This window comes from Mandrillus leucophaeus, unplaced genomic scaffold (genome assembly GCF_000951045.1).
Source record: "Mandrillus leucophaeus isolate KB7577 unplaced genomic scaffold, Mleu.le_1.0 Scaffold811, whole genome shotgun sequence".
In the NCBI taxonomy this organism is placed as follows: domain Eukaryota; kingdom Metazoa; phylum Chordata; class Mammalia; order Primates; family Cercopithecidae; genus Mandrillus; species Mandrillus leucophaeus.
This window is the reverse complement of record NW_012108820.1, coordinates 100560-115906: the sequence shown is the minus strand read 5'-3', so window position 1 is coordinate 115906 and position 15347 is coordinate 100560. Positions and strand designations below refer to the sequence as shown.

The 15347-nt window shown below is 43.0% G+C and overlaps 1 protein-coding gene and 1 long non-coding RNA gene across 2 annotated transcripts in view; both read left to right on the top strand.

The window, feature by feature from the left end:
* The first annotated feature begins 811 nt into the window (after positions 1-811).
* LOC105530326 lies at positions 812-4370 on the top strand. Its single transcript, XR_001004632.1, has 2 exons — positions 812-965; positions 4095-4370. It is a non-coding gene; the product is annotated as an uncharacterized LOC105530326 (long non-coding RNA).
* An 8523-nt stretch (positions 4371-12893) lies between these two features.
* KATNAL1 (katanin p60 subunit A-like 1) overlaps positions 12894-15347 on the top strand; it is a gene marked incomplete at its 3' end in the record, with an annotated part of 102652 nt that continues 100198 nt past the window's right edge. Inside the window, exon 1 of the mRNA XM_011967845.1 lies at positions 12894-13080. The remainder of the gene's footprint in view (positions 13081-15347) is intronic.

Genomic DNA, 15347 nt, shown 5'->3' with positions numbered 1-15347 from the left:
AACTTCAGAGACTCTCAGGGTGAAGTCAGAATCTTCCCTCTGGCATTGGAAGCCCTCAACCTGTGTCATCCACCGATCTCACCTAATTTCAGAGGCAAATCACCTGTGGTAGATGAACGGCTCTGTTGACTTGCTCTTACCTTCATGTCTTCCTGCCTGCTGGAAAATCCCTTCATTTTCCTTACCTTTATTTCATGGTCCAAATGTAGTTCTCTATCAACTTCATGCACACAATGGAGACTGGACTCCCTCAGAATTCCCTCTCCCTACGTTTGTAGTTTTTACAATCTGAACTACTCATTTTGTACATAATCATGAACTGCTTTGGATTTGTGTTTAATAGTTCATGGGCATATGTTCTGTCTCTCAAGTGGAATATGAACTGCTTGAGGTCAGGGACCATGCTGTGGAATACTTCTTGGATTTTAGGATTGTAAGTAATTATAGTAATAAAAAAGATACCTTAATGTATAACTAAATGTCTTATTGAGACTTTCCACATAAATCCATGAATCTGAAAACCATCTTTTGTTAGACCATGTATCTTGTTTTTTATTTTAAAAATAGGCTGTTTTTATAGGCACTAAGGAAATGCAGAGCAGTGATAATAATGACGAACATTTATTGTGTTTTTACTGTGTGCTGTGTACTTTCCTCAGTGCTATGCTGTGTAGTAACTGCCTTAATCCTCCTGACAACATACAGAGACTGGTGCTATTATCATCCCCATTCTACAGCTACAGAAACTAAGGCACAAAGAGGTGAAGTCACTGGCAAGGTCAGAAAGCCAGACTTGAGGGAGCTGGGCCTGGTGCCCACCAGCTTAACCACAGCACACACTGCAACTCATTCATACGAGAAACACATGAAATGTAGGCTGTGTTGAGAAATACATAGCAGAATCGTAATTAGAGGCCAGAGGAAAAGGTTGTGACGACCATGTCAAGATTTATGCCTGCAAGATGGTGAGTAAGAACACGTCCTCTGCGTAACAAAGGTGTTATATTCTAACAAACGCAGGAGACAGAACAGCTCATTATCTGTAGGATCTATTTCTAGATCCTTTTTCTGATGTCATTATAAAGAAAATATAAAGCCTCCAATTTGATTGCTCTGTATATGATAGGTCCAATCTTATTATTATTTTTTAAGAGGCTCTATCTAAACTGTATTTTGCTGAGTTTTTCCATTAAAAATCTCCTTTTCAAGCCCAGCAAATGTTTAATCTTTACTACTTTAATAGTTGGAAATTCTCCCTTGGGGGTCGTAAGCTCTTTAAATATTTTTAGGTTGCCAGATTTCTTCTGTGGGCTCTCCAGGAAGCCAATTTTGGAAGCCAATTTTGTTCCTAAGAGTAGTCGGGGCTCTGTCTTTTGCACACTCACTGCATCACAATAAAATGTTGCCTAATTACCACCTTTGTGGGATCCCAGAGGTGTGAGTATCTGTCTCCAGGCTATTGCTGTGGACTATAAACTCTTCTCAGATGAGAGATAAACCTCTTCATTATTTAAGCCTCCAGGTCTGGTAACAGGAGTTTACTCCATTCAAATTGTTTCCAGTCTTGTAAAAGAAGTGATCAAATGAGACATGCAATTCACCTTGAGATAATTTCTAAAGGGAGTAGTTAAGGGAATGTTCCTTCTGGGTGGTGCCCAGTTCGAAAGGGGATACTGAAAAGTCAAATCCTTTTATTATCTTGTGTCTTCATTTCTGGCTGGAGAAGGGAGTTCGGAGGTAAACAGATGAGGAAGCGCTACTTCCGCGAAGACACACAGTCTAGTATACTCTAGTGGAAATTTTCTTCTGACAATGGCTTAAGAAATTTGAGTCAAACAGCTAAACCTATGTTTTCACTAGAAACTATTTTAATAGATAATATATTTATATTTATAAAATAAATGTATGCTTATTTGGCTGAACCCTAAAGTGAAACATCATACAAAACATGTATAATTTGTAAACACATCAGAATTCAATGGAAAAATACATTATTAAATAATGTATGATTGTTTCCTTATTATCCATGGGGAAAATTAAAGAATCAGCCACTCGTCGGCTATATGCTTATCCTCCGAGATTTTTTTCTTTTAAAATAGGAGGTATTCAATTTTCTAACCACTGTGAATAAGAAGTCCTGTGGAATGTTTTCAAGGGGAGCTTAGTGGAGGAACAGTGATGGGGCTGGGAGGCTCAGATTCTCTCGCTGTGTGCACCATTTTATCTGTCAACAGTGGCAGTTCAGGAAAAGGGCCAGCTACCTACGTGATGGTGGCATTTAGAATCTTTGTGGTTTGAGCTCTCTTGGATTTCTTTCCCAAGTGACCTCAGACCTATTTGACTTACGTACTTCATTTCTGGAACTAGCAGATGGATTTTTCCAGAACTATAAGCTGTGTTCTTTTAAAACTGTGATCACTTTCAGCAGCCACTAAGATGTACAAATAGTCTCAAATAGCAGTGGTTCCCAACCTTGGCTGCATATTAGAATCACTTGGAAAACTTTAAAAAAAATACTGGTGCCCAGTTCCTCCCCACCAGATTCAATTTTAATTGGTCAGGGTGGGACCTAGACACCTGCATGTGTGAGGGGGATTCCAGTGTGCTACAATTTAGAGAATCACCGCTCTAAAGACATGCTGAGAAGAAAGAGCTTCCCCTTCCCTCACTGGCTGGCTGCTTGTGCACCTTTAGACATGGGAGCAACAGGGGTGTTATACAGGTGATAACAAGCTGCAAAATTACTGAATGGCTGCAATGAAAGGCACTGTCAAAGTAAAGAGGTTATAACAAATATTACTGTTATTATTTTATTAGAAAACATTGCTAATACCAGACATCTATGGATTACCAGCTCAGTTATGAAGCACTTTCACACAGACCACCTGTTTTGTCCTCGTAGGCACTCTGTGAGGCAGACAGGCAAGGAATGATTATGTACTTTTTTTTTTTTTCTTTTTTTTGAGACGGAGTCTTGCCCTGTCACCAGGCTGGAATGCAGTAGCCTGATCTCAGCTCACTGCAACCTCCGCCTCCTGGGTTCAAGCGATTCTCCTGCCTCAGCCTCCCAAGTAGCTGGGATTACAGGCATGAGCCACCACGCCCAGCTAATTTTTTTTTTTTTGTATTTTTAGTAGAGACGGGGTTTCACCATGTTGGCCAGGCTGGTCTCAATCTCCTGACCTCGTGATCCGCCCTCCTCGGCCTCCCAAAGTACTGGGATTACAGGCGTGAGTCACCATACCCGGCTGATAATGTACATTTTTTATAAGTGAGGAAATGAAGGTCAGAAGGTTGAATGGGGCCAAATGTGGTGGCTCATGCCTGTAATCCCAGCACTTTGGGAGGATCCCCTCAGCCTAGGAGTTGAAGACCAGTCTGGGCAACACAGCAAGACCCCTCTCTCTACAGTAAATTAAAAAAATTAGCCAGGTGTGGTTGGCACATACCTATGTAGTCCCAGCTATTCAAGAGGCTAAGGCTGGAGGATCGCTTCAGCCCAGGAGTTCAAGGCTGCAGTGAGCTATGATTGTACCACTGCACTCCAAACTGGGTGACAGAGTGAGACTCTGTCTTTTTTTTCTTTTTTTTCAAAAAAAAAAAAAGAAAAAAAAAAGGTAAATGACATGTCCAAGATCATACACCTTAATAGCTGGCAGCCTTGGGGTTAGAGGCCAAGTTTTTTTTGTTGCTATTCTCTTGCAACAAATTGGTACTCTTATACCTTAGAATCCTAAACAGTTCTACTCAGTTGCTGTGTGACCCACAGTTGTATAACCTCTGTGAACCTGTTTCCTCATCTACAAAATGGTTATAATACTTGTACCTACTTCACAGGGCTGCTCTGACCTCAAATAAGCTGAAAAAAGATAAACCATGTCACAGACTACAAAAAATAGGTACAAATATAAGCTGTTGCTATTATTATAACTAGCAGGCAATAGTTTGAGAGAGGTAAGGTTATTTATCATGCTATTATCCTGCTCTTAGGATTTTAAGTTAAGCCCAAAACAAGGAGGACGCATCATATTCTTTTTAATATAGTCTGCGTTTGTTTTTGACCTAGTTTGTTTATTCATTAATTCAACATCCAGGGTTGCAGAATTGACCTGAGCAGACCAGGCTTCCGAGGGTCAAAAAAGCGCGTGAAGGAGCGACGCTGAGCACATTCTGGGTTCACATTCCCCTCCTCTACTGCATTCCTGAATTTTCTGCCTCATAGCGGCATCTGAAGCACTGGCTGTGTGTGTGCTTAACCACCCTTCAAATCCACAGCATGTCATATTACCTCGTTTTTGGCTCCCTGGGACTATTTTGGAGGACCTGAATTAGTCATGTGGGATACTTGATTAAAAACCACTTGAACGGCCCTTTTCTTCTGCTCAACACTGGGCCTCTCTGTTTGAGAACAGACCTGGGCTAGGAGAGCAATGTCTGAGGTTTCTCTCCTAAGACATGAAAATAGGGAATCAGTTACGAAAAAGAGATGAAAGAAATGGGTTCTTTAAATCTCACTTTCATCATTCAACCCACTGTCAGTGAGACATCTGATGGTACTTAGTTGTAGATATAAAGAATCCTCATTTATAGGTACAGGTCATTTTATACCTATTTTTTTTCATTTAGCACTGTCAAGTTCCACTATTTTTTTCATAATTTTCTCCAGCACAGTGCTCTATGTATAATAGATTTTCAATAAATGTTGTCAGGAACTTCTTTCTCTATCTTTAATCTCTATGACATTCATTCAATCGTTCATATAAGAAACATCTATTAGGTTTTGACTTTATGTCAGGCACTATGCTAGGGCTGGGGATATGAAACTGTGGAGACCTACTCCCCATTCTCAAGGAACTTGTCTCGTGGGAAAACAGAGAAGTGAACAGATGATTCAATTCAGAGTCAGTGCTGTGATGGTGGCGGCACAGGGTTCTACGGGGCACACGGAGAGAAGACCAGGGTCAGGGAATGAGTTCCAGAGGCAATGCCTGAGCTGATTCCTGAGGGGCAAAGAGGAGCTGGGAAGGTGACAGGTACAGTAGGGGAAGGTAGGTATAGGCAGAAGGAGGACATGTGCAGGCACAGAGGTCTGGGAGCATGAGGAGGTAGAAAATGAGGAAGAGCGAGCAGGCTAGGTCACCATGTACTCTGCACTGCATCCTGCAGGCTGTGTTTGCTACACCTACTAGTAGTTCAAGAATTAAATGTAAATGAAATAGGACAGAGAACATGAGAGCACAGGACAGTAACCGAGGCCCTCAGTCCGACCACCTGCAAGGAACTGAATTCTGGCAACCACCACGAGAGCCTGGAAGCAGATCCTTCCCACGTCAAGTCTTCAGAAGAGATCCCAGCCCTGGATGACACCTTGAATGCAGCCTCATGAGACACCCTGGAGCAGAGAACCCACTAAGCTGTGGCTGGATTCCCGACCCACAGAAACTGTGAAATAAGTATGCGTTGTTTTGAGCACGTTTGTGGTAATTTGTTATGCAGCAATAGAGAACTAATATGCTGCCTAATTTATATTTGACTTCCTCTACTTCCTTAGCTTCAGCCTCACATTCCTGACTTGACAACCCTCATATAGTGACACCTACATCAAACCCAAATCCACTTTCAAACATTCACACTCATCAGACCAGCAAAAATAGAAATGTCAGATAATTCCAGGATGGGATGAGGTGGGAATTCTCTTACACTGCTGTTCTGAGACTACACGAATACAGTCACTTTAGGGAACATTGGTGAAATCCAGGAAAACTGAAGATGAACCGCCTTTGCTGTCTATCATTCTACTTCTTGGATAAAGTCTCCAAAACCTTGCACACATACGTATATGGAAATATTCAAGAATGTTTATTGTACAACCTTTAGTATTAGTGAAGGATAAACTAGTCATCCATAGGAAATAGATGAATGGTATTACACGGTTACAGCAATTAAAATGAGTGAACTAAATCTATTAACATGTATAAATCTCAGAAATACATTGTTGAATTTAAAAAGGCAACCTCAAGAAAGCATAGTATAACGACATTTATAGAAAGCTTGAAAATATGCAAAATGGTATTATGTAATGCCTATAATACACAGATATGTAATAATAGTAAAAGAACATGAATCCAAAAATAACATCAAAACCAGGATGTGGTGAGTACCAGGGTTTCTTTTTTGTTATGCAACTCTATAATTTTTTTTGTGTTTTAAATTTAAAAAAACTAAAATGCTTTTCTGTCATGAAGGTGTAAATCCTAGAACAGATCAAGAAGGAAGAAACATATGTTTCTTCCCAATCTTATGTAATTGCCATACTTACTTTATTTCATCTTAACTTCACTTTCAGACAGTAAGAACAGGTAGCCAGTAATTTGGGAAAAAGGGATCGAGATGAGTAAGTGCTGAGTAAGAGTAAGTGCTGAGATTGAGTAAGTGCTGTTAGAATCCTTTCTTGTCAGTGAGGATTTTCTGGAAATGTGAAAATTGAGGTGAGACTTGAGAAAGGAGTGAGGCAGGCCAGCGAACATAAGGAGAGAATATCAGGGAGAATAAGATGATGAACAGTTTTCTTGAATTGTTAACCATTTAGGAACGATTCATGTAAGCCAACGTTTATGATTTTGTATCATTTATGCACATAAATCACAAAGACGACCTAAAATGCATGAGAAACAGGAGGGAAGAAAGGAAATGGAATTTTCCTCCAAAACTCATCACTCTCAATTCTCTATAGTGGAAGTAGAACAGACTTAAGAAAAATAGGAAAAGAAAGGATTTCAGACATGGGACGGGCCCTGGAGAGCGTTTGCATCTCCTTAGAAGGGGAAACGGGATCCCAGCTGTACTGCTCCTTTTTCATTCATACTTGAAATGTTCTGTGGTTGGGGTTGCCTGGCACAACACTGTCTTCTATGAATAGAAAACCTGATCACAAGCTGCTCTTTCTCTGTGACATGCCACCTACATTGTAACATGCTTCAGTGGGTAAATCAGAAGGTGACATGCTTTTCAATTCACTAGAAGATTCTTTGCATGGCACAAATGAAGTAACTCTTGCCAGCGTTTGCCTGAGTAATTCACTTTGAGTTATGCATTCTTCTGCCAAACGCAAAGTCCTAAAACAGTTAGGTGAAAAAAGTGTTGCTAATGTATTAGTATCTAGTACAGTATCTGCAATGACTTACTGCAGTGCTCAATGAAAATACGATTCCTCCAGCTATCACAGATGACTATATATTCATTCATTGAGTTATGTGCCCACAACACTCCAAGTGTTACAAATCCACTTAACAGCCACAAGTCCTGGGTTTTCTGTTCATATTTCTGCATTAGCATAAAGAAATGCAAAATCATAAGCAAGGAGAATCCTCATAAATTGCTGCCAAGAGGTTTTGTGTTTATCTTGGCATACGTAAGAAATATTTTGAGTTCCTGAAATGTGGAGCAGTTCTTTATATTAGGAATATGTGATTAAGTGAGTCTTACTTCTAATGGGAGACTGAGGCATAAGTATAGTAAGCTCATGAATAAAATAGAGCAAAAACCTCATTTTGACTGGATAAGGCAGAAACATAGGTATTAGGTATTAGTATAAGGTTCTTAATTTCCTCCTCTTGTCTACTATCTCTTCGGATTACATGCGAGAAAAGGCAGCAAGAGAGAGAAAATTCACACCTTGAAAATCTACCTTTTAAATCCTTCTCTTCCACTCAATCAAGTTCCATTTCACGGTATGAGGTCTCTGGTACTAGTTCCTGGCTTTCTTCGTCATTCACTTTCTGCTTCCTCTCACTTGCTAATAACGGTAAAACTGTAGCAAGTAAAGAAGCTGAGTTTCTGCATGTTTGAGAGAGGTCAGATTCCATATGGGTTCAGGCCAAACTCTGATGGACGACTGCAGGCTCACCGCTAGTGATCCCTACAGGCCAGGCTGGGCCTGGGGTCCGACAGTGACAACTGCTGTAGTGGAACAGGATCTTTGCTTTTCATGGACCTGAAATCCAGAGTACCTCTGCATGTTAGGACTGGCCCCTTAGCTGCATCTCAGGTCATCTGGCTATTTAAGAACTCCCAATCCTCCAAAGCAGTGTTTCTTAAACCCTTTTGATGGACACTTATGGCAGGAAGTACATCTTACTTAACAACCCATATTAGTCAGGGTCCAGTCAGGAAAAAAGAAACTTAAGTAGGTATTTTAAGAGCAAGAATTTAGCACAGGGAATTGATTAGACAGATGTTCAAGGACTGAAAAATTGAAAAAGGAACACTGGTGTAACACACAGGTTATAACTGCAAGAAGCCGCTCCTGCCTACAGGGCTGGAGATCAAAGGGAGGAGAGGAGGTTGGGGTTTGCAGGAAAGGCCCATTGAAGCTGGGGCACAGGCTCCTGAAGGAGGACACTGGCTGGCTGCTGCTGCGGGTAATGCTCTGGGGTGCAGGAAGAAGACACGCGATGAGGCTGGTTGAGATACAATAAGAGGCTGGAGACAAGTAGAAGCTCTACCAGGCTGAAAGTCTGTGGCAGGAGTGATGCTGCCAAGCAGAGCAGGCCATCAGGAAGGAGCAAGTTGCTTCCCTCTCCTCCAGCCTTGTGCTCTTCCTCTGGTCCTGCTGTGCTGCCCCCACCTCTCCACGCAGATGACAAAGGAGAAATGTGGTTTGCACAATTCCAGCCCCACCTCCAAAAACCAGAGGACAGAGGGTAGGTTTGAAGCTGAAAGATGACAGCTCAGTAACTGTCATACAATACTTGATCCTAACCATGCACATCCCCTCTGGATTTCATTTTCTACTGCATTCTACTTTACCCTACACTACCTTGCCTTATCACATTTTAAATATCACAAAGCTGGAAGAGACTCATCACACTGACTTCATGACCTACTAATAGGCTGTGACCCACAGTGAGGAAAACTCTGTTCTAGATCTTCACGGGTAAGAGGGCCTGAGCGTTGCAATTCAGTGCTACTTACATACTGAATTCCTTCCACAGCAACAGCGACTTAAGGAATTACCTCCCAAGGTACTCTCCTCCACTGAACATGTATGGGGACCCACAGTTCTATAGGCTTCAGGGAAATTTATATCAAGAGGCTGTAAATGTCCTGTATAGTAGTAGAAGAGGGACAGCTACCGGATAAAGAAGGTTTTGCTAAGGGGAAAAGTTAAAAGAACTACCAATCAAAAACATTTACTGTGCCCTTATTATATGTCAGGTATTATGAAGGTGTTTTTGAGAATACCCAGAAATGCACGTTGGAGGAGCTTGAAATGTAGTGAGAAAAGACAAAAACCCAATGAGTAAACAATAGATGAGCAGCCACTCAGCAGTATGGTCAGCTGTCCAGGGAGTGAGATTGACAGGAAATATTCTGAGCACAGAGCAGGGTGATATGACTACTGAGCAGGAATGATCTGGAAAGGCTTCATGTGAAGGTTTGTTTTCAGAATACGTAGACCTTAGGGGGTAAGGGGCTGGCATCTCAGGAGAAGAGAACAGAAGTAACAGAACAAGTTAAGGAAGAGTAGTCCTGCTTGTGCAGTGCTGGAACTTGTGGATCAGAACTAGCAAGAGAAATTGGAGCGTCAACCATGGCCGAGGCGGAAGCTTGCGAATGGAGAAGGTGCAGTCACTGAACCTTGGCAACTATCCTCACATTTAAGGAGCAGGTAAAAGAGCTGGTGAATAACACAGTGAAGTCTGGTTGGAAAGTTCTGGAGAGATCCAAGGTCAAGGACTACCAAGGAGGGTGGTCAGCAAAGTCAAATGCTAGAGAGGCCAAGAACTCCAAGAACTGAGGAAAGACCTCAACTGTAAACCAGATGCGCTGGAAATGAGGGTGGTGGCTCTCGACCACACTGCCTGTGTGGATTAGTGTGCTACTACTTTCAGCTCCATCTTTTGCTTTTGCATAGGGTGTTTAACTATGACTTGAACAGGTCCAAAGTATCTGGTGAAAACAATGAACTATGGTTTACCATCGGTCCTTATTCCTTCCTACCTGTCCACAGCCATGTGAGGCATTTTAAGGCTGTGCTTCGGTGGCTTGTGGTCTTCCCTCCCGCGACTGCCCACCTCCAACTCACTGCAAAGCAACTTTTGTTTGTGCTGCTGTCATCCATTCGGAAGTGGCCTGTCCTGCTGAGCTGATTTTCTGGGATTCTGGCTTCACAAAACGAGGAGCGTTATGCACTGGGACCTTGCCTTTGGAGACTTCATCATGGCTGTAGGCTGCACTACAACTCTGGCCCGCTGCCTTGCAAAGAAAGACAAGCGACTGGTCACAAGGGAAACCAGATCAGGGATAGATGGATCCGGTGAACCTATTATCCCTACTACAAACATGTGTTCATCTGGTATAGCAGATCCGTAACATCTTCTCCAGGAGTAAAGGAGAATTTATTTACATGCTCATTACATATGCAGAGTTGTGGCCACACTGCTGCAGGTGACAGGTTCAAGTTCCTATAAGGATGTCCTCTGGCTTAATACCCAGACTTTATTCCGGACTTCATCTCTTAAGTGCTGTCATTTCTTCTGTACAAGCTATGGTTACTTTGGTTTCTTTTCTTCGACAGCAGATTCCAGCTATTATCACATAGCTTCCTCCTTTATACTAAATAGAGTAAACCACCATTATGGATGTAAGAAAATGGGTTTCATAAGTGAACCCACTGTGAAGGTAAGAAGCACAGGTGTATTAGTCCGTTTTCATGCTGCTCATAAAGACATACACAAGACAGGGTAATTTATGAAGGAAAGAGGTTTAACGGACTCACTTCCACATGGCTGGGGAGGCCTCACAATCATGAAGGAAGATGAAGGAAGAGCAAAGAGACTTCCTACACGGTGGCAGGCAAAAGAGCTTGTGTAGGAGAACTCCCATTTATAAAGCCATCAGATCTCACGAGACTTATTCACTACCACGAGAATGGTAGGGGGTGAAACCGCCCCCATGATTCAATTATCTCCACCTGGCCCTGCCCTTGACAGGTGGGAATTATTACGATACAAAATGAGAGGTGGGTGGGGATACAGCCAAACCGTATCAACAGGTCATGTACCTAAGCTGCTTAATATTTATTGAGCAGTGACACTGTGGACTGAATCAAATAGAGCATGAGGATACATACGTAAAAAAAATTATTTTAATAGCTGGCTCCAGAGTTTCTCTTGGGAAGTTACTTTGTATAGGAAAATACTTTGGTAAACAGTTTAGGAATGGTAGGTAGCTATAACGGCACAGATTAGGAGATAAAAATAAAAGTGTTGTATAAAGAGAGAAGAGAGGAGGGGACAGATGGGACCAGAGAGATAGTACGATAGTGGGAGGTTACAGGTAATGATGAAAAAATGGGGGTAAGTGGATAAAAATATCACGGGAGGAACTGAGGGACTTTTAAGAGCAGGAATTTCTAATTTTAGGTTTTTTACATCCTTAATTTAAAACCACTCATCTGCTCCAAACCTTCCAAAGAGTTGGCTATAGAAACAACCAAAGAAAAGGCGCTGATTTCGACATTATGTGTCAGCAGGAGTAGAGAGAAAAGAGTTTTAAGAGGTGATATGTGGAGAAGTCTAAGTGTTCAGAAAAAGCAAGAACTGAGAGCCAGAAGTGACGGTGCAATCCTTGAGAGGACATTGTCCGTGGGGAACAACAAAAGGTGGATAAGGGACTCAGTCAAGTTCAAGAAAATCTCTGTGGTACGATGACTCAGCTGGATTACAGGCATAGTGCCTTGTTATTGTCAACCATAATTTTTCAGGAGATATTCATTACCAGAAAACGACAAGGTCACGAATTCACTCCCCTTCCTCTTTTTTTCTATTAAATCTCTGGACTTCAGTTTTCTCATCTATAAAATCTAGAGATTGGGCTTAGAATATCTCTGTGGTTTCTATTACAGTCTATAGCTCTAATAATAATAACAACACATTTTTATGTTCTGTTTTGAGGTAAATTTACATGCAGTGAAATGTACAAATCTTAAATGTTCCAATCCAAGAGTTCTGACAAATGCATATACTTCTGTAACCGAAACCCTTAGCTATAGAATTTTTTCATCACTACAAAAAATTCTCTCAAACTCCTTCCCGACGGCCAACCACTATTCTTTTATCACTATTGATTAAATAATTAATATTTAATAGCTATTGTTAAATGCTAAGCTTTGTTTTATAGAGCTTCATCAGTATTAATGCATGTATTTCTTACAAGAGTTGCAAGATGGATATCTCCATTTTTGCAGATCAAAGCGTTAAGAGGTGAGAAACGCGCCCCTGGTCATCAGCTACCAAGTATAGGGGCAGGACGTGAACTAAGAATTCGTTTTAGAAGCCCACGCTCTTAACCTGTTTATCCTAGAGTCCACAAACGATTGCCCAAGAAACAGCATAAATCCAAACTCAGTCGAAAGCAATGCCATTTGCAAGTTCTAAAACCTCCTGAATAATTCTAAAGGCCATATGCATTCCATCTTATCGAAGGATTCCTTTCCATTCCACTCCCCAGAGAATGGAGAAAGCGGGTGCGAAAGACTTCAATTCGGTTTGACTGCAGAAAAATACTGAGGTGGCGTAGGATCCACACACCCCATGGGGGCAGACCCAGCGGTGGAAGCCTGGACAGGCGGCGGGGGAAGGGCGCTGCGACGCCCCGGTGCCCCTCCTTCGACGCCACTGGCATCCCCTCCGAAAACAGCAGGCTCGAAGGTGCCCCGCCACGGGGGCTGGACGCGGTGGAGGCGGGCTCATCAAGCACGACCAGAGCTCAGTCGGCCACACGTCCTCCTCAATGTCACCGTCTCCCTGCTCTCCCACCCCGCGCCGCTGCACCTCCCTCCCCCGGCAACCTGGGCTGGAGTCCCAAGCTCCGCCCCAGAGCGGACTCACAGCCTCCGCGCTCCCTCCCGCGCTGCACCCACCGCGCGGCCGGGGCTGCCATGGCAACCCTACGCAGCCGCCGCCTCTTCACGCACGTCGCGAACTAACGGACTCGGCGGCGGCGGCGGCGGCCTGCGCCCCACCCCCAACCCATCTGGACCGCATCGCCGGCTGTGCCCGGACCTGCGCCTTCTAGGTAATGAATCCGAGGGACAGGGGCTCGAGCGATACAGCAGGTAGTGCGGGGCTTTAGCCGATAGCCCCTCCCGGCCTCCCACCGCCGGAAACGCCAGGGCGGTGGGCTGCGGGGTTCCTCGGGCGCTGGCTCCCGTGCGGGGACTGGGAGGGGCGCGGGAGCGCCAGGCTCGCTGTGCATCATGGGGATTGTAGTTCAGTGACTCCTCGGGCTCGCGGCCTTGGCGGGGTAGCTCGGACTGTCGAACTACAAAGCCCGGCGGCCCCGACCGCCGGGAAAGACTGATAAACTTTGAGCGGACCGGGACAGAAAAAAAAATCTCTCTTTGTCTTGAGAGGGCTGTTGGGTGGTCGCGGACCTGGGCTCTGTGCGTTGGGAAAGGGAAGTGGAGGTGAGCCTCGGGCTTCTAGCCCAGTCGCTGGGACCGCCCCAGCTACAGCGCTCAGCCCCACCCCGACTGGGCCACCGCCCTGCACAGTCTCAGGGATGAGCAGCCGCCCAAGCTGCAGGGCCTCGGGTCTTCGGCGCCTCTGACCCTCGCAGGTTGCTGCCTCTCGGTGCAGAACCGTATGTATGTCATACATTGGATGTGAGACCCGAGAAACCGTGTTTTCACAGGCTTTTCTCTTTTCCTGGATACGTTTATTTCTGGGTTAGTCATGTTTGTTTTAAAGTAGCTCAGAGGTATTTGCATATTAAACCCATCAATTGGTAATTACTCAAAGGGCCGTAATGTTTAAAGGTTAAGTGTAGAATTAGATAAAAAGATGTCATTGCTATTATATGGTGGGATCTGGCATTTTTAACTTTTAGCATTTTTGCATTTTATTTTTTGAGGTTCAAGGTTGTGAAATGGGTGCTCCACCCCACCCCCCCTTGCCAGCCTGAACACTGCCTACACATACTTTGATTAGTTCAGTTTTAAATTACTAGTAACTTTTAAAAACATACTTTTTTTAGCAGTAGAAAGCAATAATTCTTTGATTATTCCAGTGTTATTCAGAATTTCTCAGCATGTTTTCGGAAAGAAAAATACCATGTTTTAATTATTTAATTAATTATTTATATATTTTTTATGTTCAGGAGTACACTTGAGTCCTTAGAGTTGACTCAAGACTTGGTGGTGAAGGAAGCTGACACAGATTTAGAAAACCTTCCTTGACGACCCTTTAAAATTTTTCAATAGGTAGATAACCATCCTGGAAATGTGCTGCTTTATGGAGTAAGTTGGAGAATTGTTGATATTATTGTGAGTTTGTGTGTGTGTGTGTTTAAAAACAAACAAAAAGACCACAAATCCTATAAAACTTTCTCTTAATTAAAATGAAGTTGACCTGTGTAAATTTTACTTGAGGTAGCAATTTTGTACAAGGAGGGGATGGAAAGTAGGTTTAGTAAGACAGGTAGAAAACAAAATTGAGGCGTTATGTGATAGAATATAAGGTTTGAAGTATTCATTCAAAATTTGTTAAGAACCTATGTGCCAGGCATTATGCCAGGTGGTGAGAATAAAGAGATGAAAAAAGATAGTCTGTATCCTGCGTAGGCAGTCATATCATCCCAATAGCGTGGTAGAGATATGTGCAAGTTGCTATAGGAGCCCAGAGGAAATAATCACCTAACAGTAACATTTATTGAATATGTCAGGTGCTGTGTGGAGTATTTTGCATGCAGCTCCTCAGTAAATCCTCAAAACAGCTGGTGAAGTAGTTACTGATGTTTAGAGATGAGGAAACAGGCTTTAGAGGCCCTGCACAAAATCATGGTTGGTCAAGTGTAAACCTGGGATTTCAGCCCAGGTGGGTCTGGTCATGATCTCAAGCACTCACCATTTTCTCTGTCAATTAGTAGAAAGATCCTGACTGTCTACGAAAGTCAGGGGAGGCCTTCAGTATGATTTGACTTTTAACTTGTGTTAAAATAGTTGAATAAGCTTTCACTGGAGTGATGAAGAGGAAAGTCATTCTAGGACAAATGGATGGCACAACACGAACAAAGGATAGATTGAAGAATGAGTATTTTGTATTTGGGGAACGCTAGGTAGTTCTGAATGACCAGATCCCATAATGCTCACCATTAGTGAGTGAGGCCAGATTTTAAAGTACTTGGCACCGTGTTCAGAGTTTAGAATTTTTCTTGACATGGGGCAGCCATTGAAGAATTTTAGCTAGAGTGGTGGTGTCGTTAAGTTTGTATTTTAGAAAGATAATTCCAGCTCCAGTGTAGAGAATGGACCTGGGAGGGGAAAGATTATAGGCAGTAGAGAA